A 19,896-nucleotide genomic window follows, 5' to 3' on the forward strand; every position below is an offset into this window, starting at 1 on the left:
TATACCAAACCTGAGACCCTTCCTATAACATGAGATCGGATATCCAACTCCTTCCCGTTCCAAACCTGAGACCCTTCCTTTAGCATGAGATGTAATATCCAGCTCCTTCCCATTCCAATCCTGAGACACTTCCGATAGCATGAGATGTGATATCTCAATGCTTCTAATATCAAAACTGAAACCCTCCCTATAGCATGATATGTGATATCTAAGTCTTTCCCATTCCAATCCTGAGACCCTTCCTATAGCATGAGATGTGATATCTCAATGCTTCTACCAAACCTGAGACCCTTCCTTTAGCATGAGATGTGATATCCAACTCCTTCCCATTCCAACCTGAGACCCTTCCTATAGCATGAGAAGGGATATCCAACTCCTTCCCAATCCAATCCTGAGACCCTTCCGATAGCAGAGATGTGATATCTCAATGCTTATACCAAACCTGAGACCCTTCCTATGGCATGAGATGTGATATCCAACTCCTTGCCATTCAAATCCTGAGACCCTCCCTATAACAAGAGATGTCATATCCAACTCCTTCCCATTCCAAACCTGAGACCCTTCCTTTAGCATGAGATGTGATATCCAAATCCTTCACATTCCAATCCGGAGACCCTTCCTATAACATGAGATGTGATATCCAACTCCTTCCCAATCCAATCCTGAGACCCTTCCGATAGCAGAGATGTGATATCTCAATGCTTATACCAAACCTGAGACCCTTCCTATGGCATGAGATGTGATATCCAACTCCTTGCCATTCAAATCCTGAGACCCTCCCTATAACAAGAGATGTCATATCCAACTCCTTCCCATTCCAAACCTGAGACCCTTCCTTGAGCATGAGATGTGATATCCAAATCCTTCACATTCCAATCCAGAGACCAATCCTATAGCATGAGATGTGATATCTCAATGCTTCTAATACCAAACCTGAGACCCTTCCGATAGCATGAGATGTGATATCTCAATGCTTCAAAAACCAAACATGAGAACCATCCTATAACATGAGATGTGAAATCCAAATCCTTCCCTTCCCAAACCTGAGACTCTTCCTATAGCATGAGATGTGATATCTCAATGCTTCTACCAAACCTGAAACCCTTCCTATAGCATGAGATGTGATATCCAACTCCTTCCCATTCCAATCCTGAGACACTTCCTATAGCATGAGATGTGATATCACAATGCTTCTAATACCAAACCTGAAACCCATCCTATAACATGAGTTGTGATATCCAAATCCTTCCCCTTCCAAACCTGAGACCCTTCCTTTAGCATGAGATGTGATATCCAGCTCCTCCCATTCCAATCCTGAGACCCTTCCGATAGCATGAGATGTGATATCTCAATGCTTCTAATATCAAAACTGAGACCCTCCCTATAGCATGAGATGTGATATCTAAGTCCTTCCCATTCCAATCCTGAGACCCTTCCGATAGCAGAGATGTGATATCTCAATGCTTATACCAAACCTGAGACCCTTCCTATGGCATGAGATGTGATATCCAACTCCTTGCCATTCAAATCCTGAGACCAGCCCTATAACAAGAGATGTCATATCCAACTCCTTCCCATTCCAAACCTGAGACCCTTCCTTTAGCATGAGATGTGATATCCAAATCCTTCACATTCCTATCCGGAGACCAATTCTATAGCATGAGATGTGATATCTCAATGCTTCTAATACCAAACCTGAGACCCTTCCGATAGCATGAGATGTGATATCTCAATGCTTCAAAAACCAAACATGAGAACCATCCTATAACATGAGATGTGAAATCCAAATCCTTCCCTTCCCAAACCTGAGACTCTTCCTATAGCATGAGATGTGATATCTCAATGCTTCTAATATCAAACTTGAGACCCTCCCTATAGCATGAGATGTGATATCCAAGTCCTTCCCATTCCAATCCTGAGACACTTCCTATAGCATGAGATGTGATATCTCAATGCTTCTAATACCAAACCTGAGACTCTTCCTATAACTTGAGATGGGATATCCAACTCCTTCCCATTCCAATCCTGAGACTCTTCTGATAGCAGAGATGTGATATCTCAATGCTTATACCAAACCTGAGACCCTTCCTACGGCATGAGATGTCATATACAACTCCTTCCCATTCCAATCCTGAGACCCTTCCTATAGCATGAGATGTGATATCTCAATGCTTATACCAAACCTGAGACCCTTCCTATAGCATGAGATGTGATATCCAACTCCTTCCCATTCCAATCCTGAGACCCTTCCTATAGCATGAGATTTGATGTCTCAATGCTTCTAATACCAAACCTGAGATCCTTCCTATAACATGAGATGTGATATCCAACTCCTTCCATTCCAATCCTGAGACCCTTCCTATAGCATGAGATTTGATATCTCAATGCTTATACCAAACCTGAGACCCTTCCTATAGCATGAGATGTGATATCCAAGTCTTTCCCATTCCAATCCTTAGACCCTTCCTACAGCATGCAAAATGATATCTCAATGATTCTAATAACAATCCTGAGACCCGTCCTATAACATGAGATGGGATATCCAATTCCTTCCCATTCCAATCCTGAGACACTTCCGATAGCAGAGATGTGATATCTCAATGCTTATACCAAACCTGAGACCCTTCCTATAACATGAGATCGGATATCCAACTCCTTCCCGTTCCAAACCTGAGACCCTTCCTTTAGCATCAGATGTAATATCCAGCTCCTTCCCATTCCAATCCTGAGACACTTCCGATAGCATGAGATGTGATATCTCAATGCTTCTAATATCAAAACTGAAACCCTCCCTATAGCATGATATGTGATATCTAAGTCCTTCCCATTCCAATCCTGAGACCCTTCCTATAGCATGAGATGTGATATCTCAATGCTTCTACCAAACCTGAGACCCTTCCTTTAGCATGAGAAGGGATATCCAACTCCTTCCCAATCCAATCCTGAGACCCTTCCGATAGCAGAGATGTGATATCTCAATGCTTATACCAAACCTGAGACCCTTCCTATGGCATGAGATGTGATATCCAACTCCTTGCCATTCAAATCCTGAGACCCTCCCTATAACAAGAGATGTCATATCCAACTCCTTCCCATTCCAAACCTGAGACCCTTCCTTTAGCATGAGATGTGATATCCAAATCCTTCACATTCCAATCCGGAGACCCTTCCTATAACATGAGATGTGATATCCAACTCCTTCCCAATCCAATCCTGAGACCCTTGCAGAGATGTGATATCTCAATGCTTATACCAAACCTGAGACCCTTCCTATGGCATGAGATGTGATATCCATACTCCTTGCCATTCAAATCCTGAGACCCTCCCTATAACAAGAGATGTCATATCCAACTCCTTCCCATTCCAAACCTGAGACCCTTCCTTTAGCATGAGATGTGATATCCAAATCCTTCACATTCCAATCCGGAGACCAATCCTATAGCATGAGATGTGATATCTCAATGCTTCTAAAACCAAACCTGAGACCCTTCCGATAGCATGAGATGTGATATCTCAATGCTTCAAAAACCAAACATGAGAACCATCCTATAACATGAGATGTGAAATCCAAATCCTTCCCTTCCCAAACCTGAGACTCTTCCTATAGCATGAGATGTGATATCTCAATGCTTCTTCCAAACCTGAAACCCTTCCTATAGCATGAGATGTGATATCCAACTCCTTCCCATTCCAATCCTGAGACACTTCCTATAGCATGAGATGTGATATCACAATGCTTCTAATACCAAACCTGAGACCCATCCTATAACATGAGATGTGATATCCAAATCCTTCCCCTTCCAAACCTGAGACCCTTCCTTTAGCATGAGATGTGATATCCAGCTCCTCCCATTCCAATCCTGAGACCCTTCCGATAGCATGAGATGTGATATCTCAATGCTTCTAATATCAAAACTGAGACCCTCCCTATAGCATGAGATGTGATATCTAAGTCCTTCCCATTCCAATCCTGAGACCCTTCCGATAGCAGAGATGTGATATCTCAATGCTTATACCAAACCTGAGACCCTTCCTATGGCATGAGATGTGATATCCAACTCCTTGCCATTCAAATCCTGAGACCCTCCCTATAACAAGAGATGTCATATCCAACTCCTTCCCATTCCAAACCTGAGACCCTTCCTTTAGCATGAGATGTGATATCCAAATCCTTCACATTCCAATCCGGAGACCAATCCTATAGCATGAGATGTGATATCTCAATGCTTCTAATACCAAACCTGAGACCCTTCCGATAGCATGAGATGTGATATCTCAATGCTTCAAAAACCAAACATGAGAACCATCCTATAACATGAGATGTGAAATCCAAATCCTTCCCTTCCCAAACCTGAGACTCTTCCTATAGCATGAGATGTGATATCTCAATGCTTCTAATATCAAACTTGAGACCCTCCCTATAGCATGAGATGTGATATCCAAGTCCTTCCCATTCCAATCCTGAGACACTTCCTATAGCATGAGATGTGATATCTCAATGCTTCTAATACCAAACCTGAGACTCTTCCTATAACATGAGATGGGATATCCAACTCCTTCCCATTCCAATCCTGAGACTCTTCTGATAGCAGAGATGTGATATCTCAATGCTTATACCAAACCTGAGACCCTTCCTACGGCATGAGATGTCATATACAACTCCTTCCCATTCCAATCCTGAGACCCTTCCTATAGCATGAGATGTGATATCTCAATGCTTATACCAAACCTGAGACCCTTCCTATAGCATGAGATGTGATATCCAACTCCTTCCCATTCCAATCCTGAGACCCTTCCTATAGCATGAGATGTGATATCCAAGTCTTTCCCATTCCAATCCTTAGACCCTTCATACAGCATGCAATATGATATCTCAATGATTCTAATAACAATCCTGAGACCCGTCCTATAACATGAGATGGGATATCCAATTCCTTCCCATTCCAATCCTGAGACACTTCCGATAGCAGAGATGTGATATCTCAATGCTTATACCAAACCTGAGACCCTTCCTATAACATGAGATCGGATATCCAACTCCTTCCCGTTCCAAACCTGAGACCCTTCCTTTAGCATGAGATGTAATATCCAGCTCCTTCCCATTCCAATCCTGAGACACTTCCGATAGCATGAGATGTGATATCTCAATGCTTCTACCAAACCTGAGACCCTTCCTTTAGCATGAGATGTGATATCCAACTCCTTCCCAATCCAATCCTGAGACCCTTCCGATAGCAGAGATGTGATATCTCAATGCTTCTAATACCAAACCTGAGATCCTTCCTATAACATGAGATGTGATATCCTACTCCTTCCATTCCAATCCTGAGACCCTTCCGATAGCATGAGAAGGGATATCCAACTCCTTCCCAATCCAATCCTGAGACCCTTCCGATAGCAGAGATGTGATATCTCAATGCTTATACCAAACCTGAGACCCTTCCTATGGCATGAGATGTGATATCCAACTCCTTGCCATTCAAATCCTGAGACCCTCCCTATAACAAGAGATGTCATATCCAACTCCTTCCCATTCCAAACCTGAGACCCTTCCTTTAGCATGAGATGTGATATCCAAATCCTTCACATTCCAATCCGGAGACCCTTCCTATAACATGAGATGTGATATCCAACTCCTTCCCAATCCAATCCTGAGACCCTTCCGATAGCAGAGATGTGATATCTCAATGCTTATACCAAACCTGAGACCCTTCCTATGGCATGAGATGTGATATCCAACTCCTTGCCATTCAAATCCTGAGACCCTCCCTATAACAAGAGATGTCATATCCAACTCCTTCCCATTCCAAACCTGAGACCCTTCCTTTAGCATGAGATGTGATATCCAAATCCTTCACATTCCAATCCGGAGACCAATCCTATAGCATGAGATGTGATATCTCAATGCTTCTAATACCAAACCTGAGACCCTTCCGATAGCATGAGATGTGATATCTCAATGCTTCAAAAACCAAACATGAGAACCGTCCTATAACATGAGATGTGAAATCCAAATCCTTCCCTTCCCAAACCTGAGACTCTTCCTATAGCATGAGATGTGATATCTCAATGCTTCTAATATCAAACTTGAGAACCTCCCTATAGCATGAGATGTGATATCCAAGTCCTTCCCATTCCAATCCTGAGACACTTCCTATAGCATGAGATGTGATATCTCAATGCTTCTAATACCAGACCTGAGACTCTTCCTATAACATGAGATGGGATATCCAACTCCTTCCCATTCCAATCCTGAGACTCTTCTGATAGCAGAGATGTGATATCTCAATGCTTATACCAAACCTGAGACCCTTCCTACGGCATGAGATGTCATATACAACTCCTTCCCATTCCAATCCTGAGACCCTTCCTATAGCATGAGATGTGATATCTCAATGCTTATACCAAACCTGAGACCCTTCCTATAGCATGAGATGTGATATCCAACTCTTTCCCATTCCAATCCTGAGACCCTTCCTATAGCATGAGATGTGATGTCTCAATGCTTCTAATACCAAACCTGAGATCCTTCCTATAACATGAGATGTGATATCCAACTCCTTCCATTCCAATCCTGAGACCCTTCCTATAGCATGAGATGTGATATCTCAATGCTTATACCAAACCTGAGACCCTTCCTATAACATGAGATCGGATATCCAACTCCTTCCCGTTCCAAACCTGAGACCCTTCCTTTAGCATGAGATGTAATATCCAGCTCCTTCCCATTCCAATCCTGAGACCCTCCCTGTTAGGAAAGATTTCGTTATTGTAGGGAACTTTCCTTCCATGTGGCAACCCCTAAACTTTTTGCTATTGTTTTCAACCTGTTTTCTTGACTTTGCCAGAGAAGTGCAGCCTTCTGCTGTACTCCTCTGGGCTTTCGCTCCTTTCTTACGGGGAAACTGACATGCCCTTAAGACAGTCAGTACCGGGGAACGCTGTTTCCCGTAGTTTCTTTTATCGTGTCGCCATTTTAGTGCAACACGACACAAGAGGGCACTGTAAGCTAAGTTACAGCTCTCTTGGGTCTCTAGCCTTCTACAGACCCTAGACACTCTTATAGGATGGTTTTTGGATCGGTGCAAGTCATTCAGGGACTGGGCTGGTGGCAGCGATCATTTGGTTTATTTTGAGCTCCTTTTGCCGTTCTGAGCACCTTTTTGCCGCGAACACAAAAGGGTGGCCCGGCTACCCAAAATGGCCGGACCACGAGGCTCCTTTGTCTCGTCCACTGTCCGTCTTGCTCCCTTTACCTTCCCCCGGGTCAGGCGACCCGGGGCCTTCCTTATTTGGGCATGTAGTTTCCCGCGAAACACGGTTGCTTTCGCGGGCTTCTACATGTCGTTTGAGTGCCCCCAGGATGTGGGCTGGGCTGTCTGGTCCCAATACACATCCTGGGTGCCAGAGAGTCTAGGGTGGTGTGAATGCCTGGGACCACTGTGGTCCGTGATTGGTCCACGTATGGTATGTGTGTTGATGAGCGGATCTCCCATTGGCTCCCCTCCGTTTTGGCGCGAAGGGAACCGTGGATAAGAGGGAGCTGGAAACACCACTACCATGTCGATCTCCTGAGTTCTTACGAACCCAGGGATACAGGAGCCAAGTATCCTGCGAACACGAGGCTGGACCGAGGAATCACTGGTGACCCCCTGAAGAACTTCTGCTCCTCGTTGCTGTCGTCCGGTGAAGCCCTTTCCACCTAAGATCGAACAAGAAGGCCTGTACTGGCGCTTCGACCTATTGGAATAGCAGGACCAGCTATTCCCGGCACCTTCATCAACTCCTGCTGTAAGCCTTCGGAAGTGTCTCTGGGCCATCCAGTTGACTGACCAGCTTACTAAGGAGGCCTGCTCTGTAATCGCCGACAGGTTGGGTGGTATTCTGAGTCCGGGGCATGCTCACACGCTTCGTTTGCTTAGCAGTCCTAAGCTAGAGGTGAGCGGTGCTCGTTTGGCTTGAATACACCCGGCCGTTCCGTTGCCCTGCGGTGGCGACAAAACTGTGCTTGTTTCTTCGATCGGGACGTCTTTTTACTCTGCACGACGACGAGACGTTCCCTGCTCTTCAGAACCTGCCAGAAGCTGCATCTATCGAGGAGGAGCTCGGGCCTGCTTGCTTCGGGGACCGGTGAGTAGATTAGCTAGGATCTGGTCGCCCTCCTGCAGTGCCTCTTGCTTTTCCCCGCTGTAAATACAGCACCCCTTGTCCGTACTCGCGCCCTGCTTCTGCCTCACAGTGGAGGCTGCGCTAGAGTCGCGGACCGTGTTCTCCTTCATTAGAGCTCCCTACAGAGCTGTTCAACGTCCTCCGAAGAGCTTCACCTTCTGCCCATTGGCACCGGCGTGTGCAGGTACTTTTGAGCGCTAGGCTCCACTCTTCGTAGGGATTGGACTACCATCCAGTTAGGGGCCTCAGAAGGCGGACATATCACACGCATTGGTTCGCACTGCCTGTTTTCCTTCCCCTGCAGGTGGATAACATATTTCGTGCTGCTAATGCTGTGAAACTGTGTATTCTGTATATATATTGAGTGGATAGTGTATGTGTTGGTTTAATATCGTTGTATGTTGCTGCTTTTACTGTGGTCATTAGTTTTGAGGCCTTATAATAAATGTGTATCTATTTTTGATATAAACAACTGTTTGGAGTAGTTTGTAAGCGCTCTTGCTTTGTGTGCTCATTGCGGGCTTTCAGTCACCCTCACCCCTCTTGAGACCTAGTCTTGACCGCCGCGATCGCTACCTTGATTGGTCTGGCTTGTCCAGAGGTTACCCTGTTCCAAGTAATTAGGTTGGCCTTCTGAACCTCTGCGCCACCAGGACAGAGTTCAGAAATCCGTCTTAACAAATTGGTGTACAGCGGTGGGATACGACTGAAGGTATCCAGTGTTGCGCACGAGCTAAGGCGTTTTCAGGTTATTCCAACCAGGACACGCAGTAAAGTATTGAATATAACGTTAAAAAGGCCATAGTCCTATCGACAGTATGGAAACGAATACTTTATTAACCTTAAATGCTTCGAAATCTGAAACATTGAAGAAGATGTGTGCGGAGAGAGGGGTTTCCTCTCAAGGCACTAAATTGGAAATGATCCAGAGAATCGTGGCGTGGCAAGAAGCGCAGCTTGACGCTATAACTTCCGAGGACAGTGCAGAAGGTGGTGGGGCTGCTCTCACTGGCAGAACCGACGGTTCTGCCGCTGCACTGATCCATCACGACCACGAGGACAGGGAGGATGTAATGTCTAACGTTTCCTCTGCCAGTGTTGATGGGGAGGCTATGCTTGAATTCAAGAAGCAAGAGCTGCGGTTTAGGCAGCAGGAGCTTGAATTCAGCATAGCCAAACTGAAAATCGACCAGGCAGAAAAACAAAAAGACAGGGATCACCAGTTGGAACTGGCCAAGCTTCAGTTCGTAAATGGGTCCAAGGGTCCTGGACATGGTTCTGGGGCTTCCTCTCATCCACGGTTTCCAAAAGATCTGCTCAGTGTGTATGAGGAACGAAATGACATTATGGACTGGTTAAATGCGTTTGAGTATGCATGCGAGGTTCAAGAGGTTGATAATGCGGATAAGATTGCATGGTTACTCAGCAGACTGCCCCATTCTGGTTGCAGTGCCATTATGGAAATGTCGAAGGCTGAGCGCGCTGATTTTGCAATGTTGAAGCAGACTCTCATTTTAAAGTTTGGGAAGACTCCGACCCAATATTTGAAAAGGTTTAGAGAGTATAAGAAAAAGGAAGGTGGTACTTGGGTGTCGTATGTAGCTGAGTCCCTGAAAAACTTGACTGGCTGGGTTGAAGGTTATAAGGTTTCTACCTTCGAAGGCATGATCAATCTGGTCATGCTGGAACACATTTTTGCTTCTTCTTCCCCGGAGCTTAAGCAGCATTTGGCCGATTCGAAGGAGATAGATCCTAAGAAGCTGGCCATTGCAGCAGATTTATGGGTGTCACATCGAGTGTCCCATAAGGACAAAACTCATCCTGGTAAGCAGGAGGAAGGGAAAAAGTCCAAAGATGTGGAGGGTGGGGAATCTGCTAAATCTTCTTCCCATAAGGGCCACAAAAAGAAAAATAAGGGTAAGCCATCCGAGAACTCACAGGGTAGTGGAGGTTCGCCTCCGAAACAGAACTCTGGTTATAATAAGCCTCCCTACGTAAACAGACCCAATGGGGCTTGTTTTTCTTGTGGAGCAACTGACCATGTGAAGGGGGATCCCCGTTGTAAGGTTAGACCTTTGGGGGTCCACTCCGCTAATCTGGCCTTCTCCTCCTACGAGGAAGAAGAGATTACAGGAGCATCCTTCTCCTCAGACTCATTTCCCAGCGGAATAGAGGCTGAGGTAGTTTTAGTGTCCCTGGGTTCCTGGGAGCCTAAAGTCGCAGAGGCGTATGCTAGGATTCCGGATAATACCAAGCACTACTTTAAAGACAGTGTGCTGATCAATGGAGTGGATACTCCAGCTCTTAGGGATAGTGGGTGCAGTCGAACTGTAGTGGATTCTACCTTGGTAGACTCAGAGGAAGTTGCCAGAGCTACTCTGATGCCCACTAAGTTGGCTGACGGCCCCCTCCGTATGTTTCCCGTGATCCCTGTTAATCTAACTTTAAATGGTACAGCAGTTAGGATTCCAGTGAGCATTCAGAGAAACGTCCCGGGAAAGGTCTTGTTGGGCAATGATCTCAGAGCTCTAGGGCTCGTAGGAGACACTGCCGAAAGACCCTACACACGGTCTCAAGCACGGGCAGCATTGGCCAAGTCCAATACGCCGCCCCAGCCGAAGGGGAAACCCAAGGCGAAAGGAGTCAACAAGTCCCGACGGGGGAAAGAGAATATTCCCCCGAACTCGCCTACCACTGCGGTGGAGGGAGTTGGTCAATCGCCCGAGCCTGACGAGGAGGTGGCGATGCCTGAAGTGTTCGACCCCAACGACCATCCTGAACTAAAAGACTTGTTAGTTGAAGGAGGTCCTGATAGGGACGACTTCAGTAAGGGCCAACGTGAGTGCCCATCTCTGGAAGGCCTAAGGAGACAGGCCTGCTCCCAGCTTGAGGGTGAACCTCCTGGGAAGCATCGGATTTATTGGGAAGGTGGACTCCTGTACAGTGAGCCCACAGAGTCTACAGAAGGAGACCATAGGAGGTTGGTGGTTCCCCTTTCTGTTAGACCCTTCCTCCTGCAGTTGGCGCATGAAGTTCCCCTTGCTGGTCACCTTGGAATGAAGAGGACCAAGCAAAGGTTATCTATGCACTTCTACTGGCCCAAGATGGGGGTGCAAGTAGAAAGTCACTGCAGGAGTTGTGCCTCCTGCCAGTTGTCTGGTAAGGTTGGCGCGACAATCCAAGCTCCGTTGGTACCGCTCCCAGTTGTGGGGGTACCATTTGAAAGGGTAGGGATCGACATCGTTGGTCCCCTTGACCCGCAAACATCCTCAGGCAATAGGTTTATCCTGGTGCTGGTCGACCATGCAACCAGGTATCCTGAGGCCATCCCATTAAAGACTGTAACTGCCAAGTCAGTTGCAAAAGCGTTACTCGGCATATTTACTAGGGTTGGCTTCCCTAAAGAAGTTGTGTCAGATCGTGGCAGCAACTTTATGTCGAAGTATATGCAGGCTATGTGGAAAGAATGTGGGGTCACCTACAAGTTCTCTTCTGCATACCACCCCCAGACCAATGGTCTGGTGGAGCGTTTCAACAGAACGCTAAAGAGCATGATTGGGGCTCTGGAGGAGCCCCAGAGGAGGAAATGGGACCTTCTTTTACCATGCTTGTTGTTTGCCTACAGAGAGGTACCACAGGAGGGTGTTGGCTTCAGCCCCTTCGAACTTCTGTTCGGTCATCCCGTACGGGGACCCTTAGCCATCGTCAAAGAGGGATGGGAGATGCCCACTCCCCCTGTTACTACCAATGTAGTTGACTATGTGCTAGGGCTCAGAAAACGGATGGTACTCCTGATGGGCTTGGCTAGTGAAAAGTTGAAGGCCGGACAAGCGCTGGTGAAACATTGGTACGACCAGAAAGCTTCCTTAATTCACTTTACCCCTGGTCAGCAAGTCCTGATCATGAACCCTATAAGGCCTCGCGCTTTACAGGACAAATGGTCAGGCCCTTACACAGTGGTGGAGCCCCTGGGTGAGGTGAACTATTTAGTGGACCTTGGAAGGCCTGGACAGGCTCCAAAAGTGTTCCACGTAAATAGGCTGAAGGCTTTCGTCCCAAGAGTCGAAATCGCAGCACTGCTACTGGCGTCAGACGTTGAGGAAGAGGAGTCAGAACCTCTTCCCGACCTGTTCCAAAGCGGTCCTTCAGATAGCTCCGTTGAGGGTGTCCGAGTGGCCCCTCACCTGACTTCTGATCAGCAGGCTGAGGTGAAAAGTTTGCTTAGGCAGTTTTCCCCCCTGTTTTCACAGTCGCCTGGTTTGACACCTTGGTGCAAACATAACATTGACACAGGAGACAGTGTACCTACCAAAAGTAGGGGATACAGGATGTCGGATAAAGTACGGTCTTATATTAAGACCGAGGTCAACAAGATGTTAGACCTTGGGGTGATTGAACCCTCTAGTAGTCCTTGGTCCAGTCCTGTGGTTCTGGTTCCAAAAGCAGGCACTTCTGAATTGAGGTTCTGCGTGGATTACAGGGCTCTGAATGCTGTCACCAAGACAGACGCTCACCCCTTGCCTCGAACTGACGAGCTGGTGGATACCTTGGGTGCCTCCAAGTACCTCAGCACGTTTGACCTGACTGCGGGCTATTGGCAAATAGCTTTAGCAGAACATGCCAAGGAGAAGACAGCATTTTCAACTCCCGACGGGCTTTACCAATTCCGGGTAATGCCGTTCGGATTGAAGAATGCACCTGCCACTTTCCAGAGGCTTGTGAATCATGTGTTGAATGGGTTGGACGAATTCTGTCTTGCATATCTGGACGATATAGCAGTTTTCAGTGCCACCTGGGAAGACCATGTGAAACACCTCGGGATTGTGCTCCAGGCTCTTCAGAAAGCCCACTTGACCATAAAGGCGAGTAAATGCCAGATTGGACAAGGCTCAGTGGTTTACCTTGGGCATGAAGTAGGTGGAGGAAGGATACAGCCTCTCCCCAGTAAAGTACAAGCAGTACAAGACTGGCCTACCCCCACTACACAAACCCAAGTGAGAGCCTTCTTAGGACTCACGGGTTATTACCGCAATTTTATGGCAGACTATGGCACCATAGCTGCTCCTCTGACTGCCCTCACAACTCCGAAGAAACCCAAGAAGGTAACTTGGACTGACGAGTGTGAGAAGGCCTTCAATGGCTTGAAAGACTCCTTGTGCCAGGCCCCTGTGCTCAGGGCCCCTGATTATCAAAGACCTTTTATCGTGCAGACGGATGCCTCTGACACTGGGATAGGAGCTGTACTATCACAAGTAGATGAGAAGGGTAAGGAACACCCTATCGGTTTTATTAGTCGCCAGCTTAAGGACAGAGAGCTCAGATGGTCCACGGTAGAGAAAGAATGTTTCTCTGTTGTGTGGGCCCTAAGGAAGCTGCGGCCCTACCTCTATGGGACCCACTTCACTGTGCAGACTGACCATAAGCCGTTAAAGTGGCTAATGAACATGAAGGGGGAGAATCCAAAGTTGCTTAGGTGGTCCATAAGTCTACAAGGCTTCGACTTCACTATTGAGCATAGGCCAGGTGTCCAACATAGCAATGCTGATGGGTTGTCCAGAATGTTTTACCGACCTGAACAAGAGACTCATCCAGGGGTGGATTAGTTCCCCCTGTCCATAGTCTGGGAGGGGCGAGTGTTAGGAAAGATTTCGTTATTGTAGGGAACTTTCCTTCCATGTGGCAACCCCTAAACTTTTTGCTATTGTTTTCAACCTGTTTTCTTGACTTTGCCAGAGAAGTGCAGCCTTCTGCTGTACTCCTCTGGGCTTTCGCTCCTTTCTTACGGGGAAACTGACATGCCCTTAAGACAGTCAGTACCGGGGAACGCTGTTTCCCGTAGTTTCTTTTATCGTGTCGCCATTTTAGTGCAACACGACACAAGAGGGCACTGTAAGCTAAGTTACAGCTCTCTTGGGTCTCTAGCCTTCTACAGACCCTAGACACTCTTATAGGATGGTTTTTGGATCGGTGCAAGTCATTCAGGGACTGGGCTGGTGGCAGCGATCATTTGGTTTATTTTGAGCTCCTTTTGCCGTTCTGAGCACCTTTTTGCCGCGAACACAAAAGGGTGGCCCGGCTACCCAAAATGGCCGGACCACGAGGCTCCTTTGTCTCGTCCACTGTCCGTCTTGCTCCCTTTACCTTCCCCCGGGTCAGGCGACCCGGGGCCTTCCTTATTTGGGCATGTAGTTTCCCGCGAAACACGGTTGCTTTCGCGGGCTTCTACATGTCGTTTGAGTGCCCCCAGGATGTGGGCTGGGCTGTCTGGTCCCAATACACATCCTGGGTGCCAGAGAGTCTAGGGTGGTGTGAATGCCTGGGACCACTGTGGTCCGTGATTGGTCCACGTATGGTATGTGTGTTGATGAGCGGATCTCCCATTGGCTCCCCTCCGTTTTGGCGCGAAGGGAACCGTGGATAAGAGGGAGCTGGAAACACCACTACCATGTCGATCTCCTGAGTTCTTACGAACCCAGGGATACAGGAGCCAAGTATCCTGCGAACACGAGGCTGGACCGAGGAATCACTGGTGACCCCCTGAAGAACTTCTGCTCCTCGTTGCTGTCGTCCGGTGAAGCCCTTTCCACCTAAGATCGAACAAGAAGGCCTGTACTGGCGCTTCGACCTATTGGAATAGCAGGACCAGCTATTCCCGGCACCTTCATCAACTCCTGCTGTAAGCCTTCGGAAGTGTCTCTGGGCCATCCAGTTGACTGACCAGCTTACTAAGGAGGCCTGCTCTGTAATCGCCGACAGGTTGGGTGGTATTCTGAGTCCGGGGCATGCTCACACGCTTCGTTTGCTTAGCAGTCCTAAGCTAGAGGTGAGCGGTGCTCGTTTGGCTTGAATACACCCGGCCGTTCCGTTGCCCTGCGGTGGCGACAAAACTGTGCTTGTTTCTTCGATCGGGACGTCTTTTTACTCTGCACGACGACGAGACGTTCCCTGCTCTTCAGAACCTGCCAGAAGCTGCATCTATCGAGGAGGAGCTCGGGCCTGCTTGCTTCGGGGACCGGTGAGTAGATTAGCTAGGATCTGGTCGCCCTCCTGCAGTGCCTCTTGCTTTTCCCCGCTGTAAATACAGCACCCCTTGTCCGTACTCGCGCCCTGCTTCTGCCTCACAGTGGAGGCTGCGCTAGAGTCGCGGACCGTGTTCTCCTTCATTAGAGCTCCCTACAGAGCTGTTCAACGTCCTCCGAAGAGCTTCACCTTCTGCCCATTGGCACCGGCGTGTGCAGGTACTTTTGAGCGCTAGGCTCCACTCTTCGTAGGGATTGGACTACCATCCAGTTAGGGGCCTCAGAAGGCGGACATATCACACGCATTGGTTCGCACTGCCTGTTTTCCTTCCCCTGCAGGTGGATAACATATTTCGTGCTGCTAATGCTGTGAAACTGTGTATTCTGTATATATATTGAGTGGATAGTGTATGTGTTGGTTTAATATCGTTGTATGTTGCTGCTTTTACTGTGGTCATTAGTTTTGAGGCCTTATAATAAATGTGTATCTATTTTTGATATAAACAACTGTTTGGAGTAGTTTGTAAGCGCTCTTGCTTTGTGTGCTCATTGCGGGCTTTCAGTCACCCTCACCCCTCTTGAGACCTAGTCTTGACCGCCGCGATCGCTACCTTGATTGGTCTGGCTTGTCCAGAGGTTACCCTGTTCCAAGTAATTAGGTTGGCCTTCTGAACCTCTGCGCCACCAGGACAGAGTTCAGAAATCCGTCTTAACACTCCCTATAGCATGAGATGTGATATCTAACTCCTTCCCATTCCAATCGAGACCCTTCCTATAACATGAGATGTGATATCTCTATGCTTCTAATACCAAACCTGAGCCCCTTCTCGTAGTATATGTGATATCCAACTCCTTCCCATTCCAAACTTGTGACCCTTCCTGTAGCATGAAATGTGATTTTCACCCCTTCCAATACCAAACCCGAGACCATTCCCACAGCCTGAGATTTGAAATCTCATTTCTTCCCATACCAAACCCGAGACCCTTCCGATAGGATGAGATTTACTATCTCACTCCTTAAAATACCAAACTCGAGTCCCTTCCTAAAGGATGCGATTCTAATACCAAACCTGAGACCCTCCCTATAACAAGAGATGTCATATCCAACTCCTTCCCATTCCAATCATGAGACTCTTCCTATAGCATGACATGTGATATCGAACTTCCCATTCCAATCCTGAGACTCAGACCTCCCCGTCTAACCTTCTCACCACTCCTAGCTCCCGGATGGATCATGCACTCCTGCTGTCTCCTCTCTCCCTTCTTCTGCTTCCTTTCCTCTCTCCTTCCTCATCTGCCCTAGGTCAGGCTCCTTCTACACCTCCGCAGGGATTACTGATTTGTACCCCTCCCCACTCTCAACTCTCACTCAGTTTCAAAAACTCATCTGACATCTGCCATTTCCTGGAAGAACCCGACCTTGATGTTCTTGGTCTAACCGAGACATGGTTGACGGCCAGCGCTGTCTCGAGCTTTGACACTTTCCTCCCTGATGACAAGTTCCTCTCCATGCCCAGATCCAACCGTTCTTGAGGGGGGAGCATCCTTGATTCCTGTAGTAAATTGCTTTCCTTTGCAGGCCGACTCCTCTCACGAATGCCTTGTCTGCATGCATTCTCTCTTTCCTGGCCATTCTCTCACCGTGGCTATTTGCCTACCCCCTTCCTCTCTCAGTGGATGGACTTCTCCATCCTAGCCTCCTACCACTCAACTCCGCCTACTTGGAGAATTCAACATGAACCTGTATGCTTCCTGACCTGGACTTTTACGAGATCTGCAACTGTACATGTCACTGGCCCTACACACTGCAGGGAATACTCAGGATTTTCTGATCTCAGACCTCCCCCTCTGTTACCCTCTCAACAATCCTCTCCCGTGGTGATCAAGTTCTCATCGCCAAAGAAGGCTACCTACCAGCTGTTCCTCCTCAGTGGAGTTCTCCCTTTCTGTCCCTGCTCCCTGCACCGTTTCGCGTTGCAAACACTCGCTTCCCAGCTCTCTGGTTTAGACGCGTGTTCCCTGCCTTCTCTCCTCTTCCCGCTGCCTTCAAATCAACAAATGAGCTTCAAAAGATACACGGTGCTCAGAATGCTTTATAACACCCATTATTCATCATATAGCCGTAACCCGCTAGACGTATTGAAATGTGCTGTAAACTAGCAAAACCAGCTAGAAAATGTACTTTCCTAGCGTTTTTGTAAATGCGAATTCTGATGGGTTCCCATGTATGTACTGTGTCCGTGCGTTTGTTGTCGAATCCTGAAGTTTTTAACCACTGTTCTCCCATACAAGGGGGGTTCAACATCTACTGCTGTTCACAGGTTCACAGGCTGAATGTATACGGTTGAAATCTTCAAGGCATTATCAGCTTTCCTGACTGTTTTGGAACGTGTATTTGCCATCTATTAATACAGTTGCCTTGTGGTCATCCTCCCTTTTAGTTTACAGGCTGCACTCCCCTGGTGATCACATTCTCCTCTCCAGAGCAGGGTAACTACCAGCTGCTCCTCCTCAGAGGCGTTCCTCCTTTCTGTTCCTGCTCCCACCGTGTTGCATGTACTCGCTTCCAAGCTCTCTGGTTTAGATGCGTGTTCCCTGCCTTCTCTCCTCTTCCTACAGCCTTCCAATGAGCTCCACAAGACACAGTGTTCAGAATTCTTTATAACCCCATTATTCAACATATAGCTGTAACCCGCTAGACGTATTAAAACGTGCTAAAACCAGCAAAAATAGCTAGAAAATGTACTTCCCTCGCGTTTTGGTAAATGCAGGGTACACGCGTCTAAACCAGAGAGCAGGGAAGCGATCATTTCAGCAGTATAAATTCAGCCTGTGAACAACACATTTTGATCCTCCCTTTTATGGGAGAAGAGTGGTTCAAAAGAACAGGATTCGACTGAACAAACGCACGAACAGAGTACAAAATGGGAATCCACTAGAATTCGCATTTACCAAAACGCGGGGAAAGTACATTTTCTAGCTGTGTTTGCTAGTTTTTAGAACGTTTCAATACGTCTAGCGGGTTACGGCTATATGTTGAATAATGGGTGTTATAAAGCATTCTGAACACTATCTTGTGGAGCTCCTTGGAAGGCTTTAGGAAGAGCAGAGAAGGCAGGGAACACGCATCTAAACCAGAGAGGTGGGAAGCGAGTACATGCAACGCGAAACGGTGCAGGGAGCAGGGACAGAAAGAAGGAACGCCTCTGAGGAGCAGCTGGTAGTTAGCCTGCTCTGGAGATGAGAATGTGATCACCAGGGGAGTGCAGCCTGTAAACTAAAAGGGACGATGACCACAAGGCGACTGCATTAACAGATGGCAAATACACGTTCCAAAACAGTCAGGAAAGCTGATAATGCCTTGAAGATTTCAGCCGTATACATTCAGCCTGTGAACAGCAGTAGATGTTGACCCCCCCCCCCTTAGTATGGGAGAATAGTGGTTAAAAACTTCAGGATTCGACAACAAACGCACGGACACAGTACATACAACATGGGAACCCACCAGAATTCGCATTTACAAAAACGGGAGGGAAGTACATTTTCTAGCTATTTTTGCTAGTTTTTAGCACGTTTCAATACGTCTAGCGGGTTACAGCTATATGTTGAATAATGGGGTTATGAAGCATTCTGAACACTATCTTGTGGAGCTCATTGGAAGGCTGTAGGAAGAGGAGAGAAGGCAGGGAACACGCATCTAAACCAGAGAGGTGGGAAGCGAGTACATGCAACGCGAAACGGTGCAGGGAGCAGGGACAGAAAGAAGGAACGCCTCTGAGGAGGAGCAGCTGGTAGTTAGCCTGCTCTGGAGAAGAGAATGTGATCACCAGGGGAGTGCAGCCTGTAAACTAAAAGGGACGATGACCACAAGGCGACTGCATTAACAGATGGCAAATACACGTTCCAAAACAGTCAGGAAAGCTGATAATGCCTTGAAGATTTCAGCCGTATACATTCAGCCTGTGAACAGCAGTAGATGTTGACCCCCCCTTGTATGGGAGAACAGTGGTTAAACACTTCAGGATTCGACAACAAACGCACGGACACAGTACATACACCGTGTATCTTTTGAAGCTCATTTGTTGATTTGAAGGCAGCGGGAAGAGGAGAGAAGGCAGGGAACACGCGTCGAAACCAGAGAGCTGGGAAGCGAGTACTTGCAACGCGAAACGGTGCAGGGAGCAGGGACAGAAAGGGAGAACTCCACTGAGGAGGAACAGCTGGCAGTTAGCCTTCTTTGGAGATGAGAACTTGATCACCACGGGAGAGGATTGTTGAGAGGGTTACAGAGGGGGAGGTCTGAGATCTGAAAATCCTGAGTATTCCCTGCAGTGTGTAGGGCCAGATACATGAAGAGTTGCAGATCTCGTAAAAGTCCAGGTCAGGAAGCATACAGGTTCATGTGGAATTCTCCAAGTAGGCGGAGTTGAGTGGTAGGAGGCTAGGATGGAGAAGTCCATCCACTGAGAGAGGAAGGGGGTAGGCAAATAGCCACGGTGAGAGATTCGCCAGGAAAGAGAGAATGCATGCAGACAAGGCATTCGTGAGAGGAGTCGGCCTGCAAAGGAAAGCAATTTACTACAGGAATCAAGGATACTCCCCCTCAAGAACGGTTGGATCTGGGCATGGAGAGGAACTTGTCATCAGGGAGGAAAGTGTCAAAGCTCGAGATAGCGCTGGCCGTCAACCATGTCTCGGTTAGACCAAG

This window comes from Ambystoma mexicanum, chromosome 4q (genome assembly GCF_040938575.1).
Source record: "Ambystoma mexicanum isolate Mex_15411 chromosome 4q, UKY_AmexF1_1, whole genome shotgun sequence".
NCBI lineage: Eukaryota > Metazoa > Chordata > Amphibia > Caudata > Ambystomatidae > Ambystoma > Ambystoma mexicanum.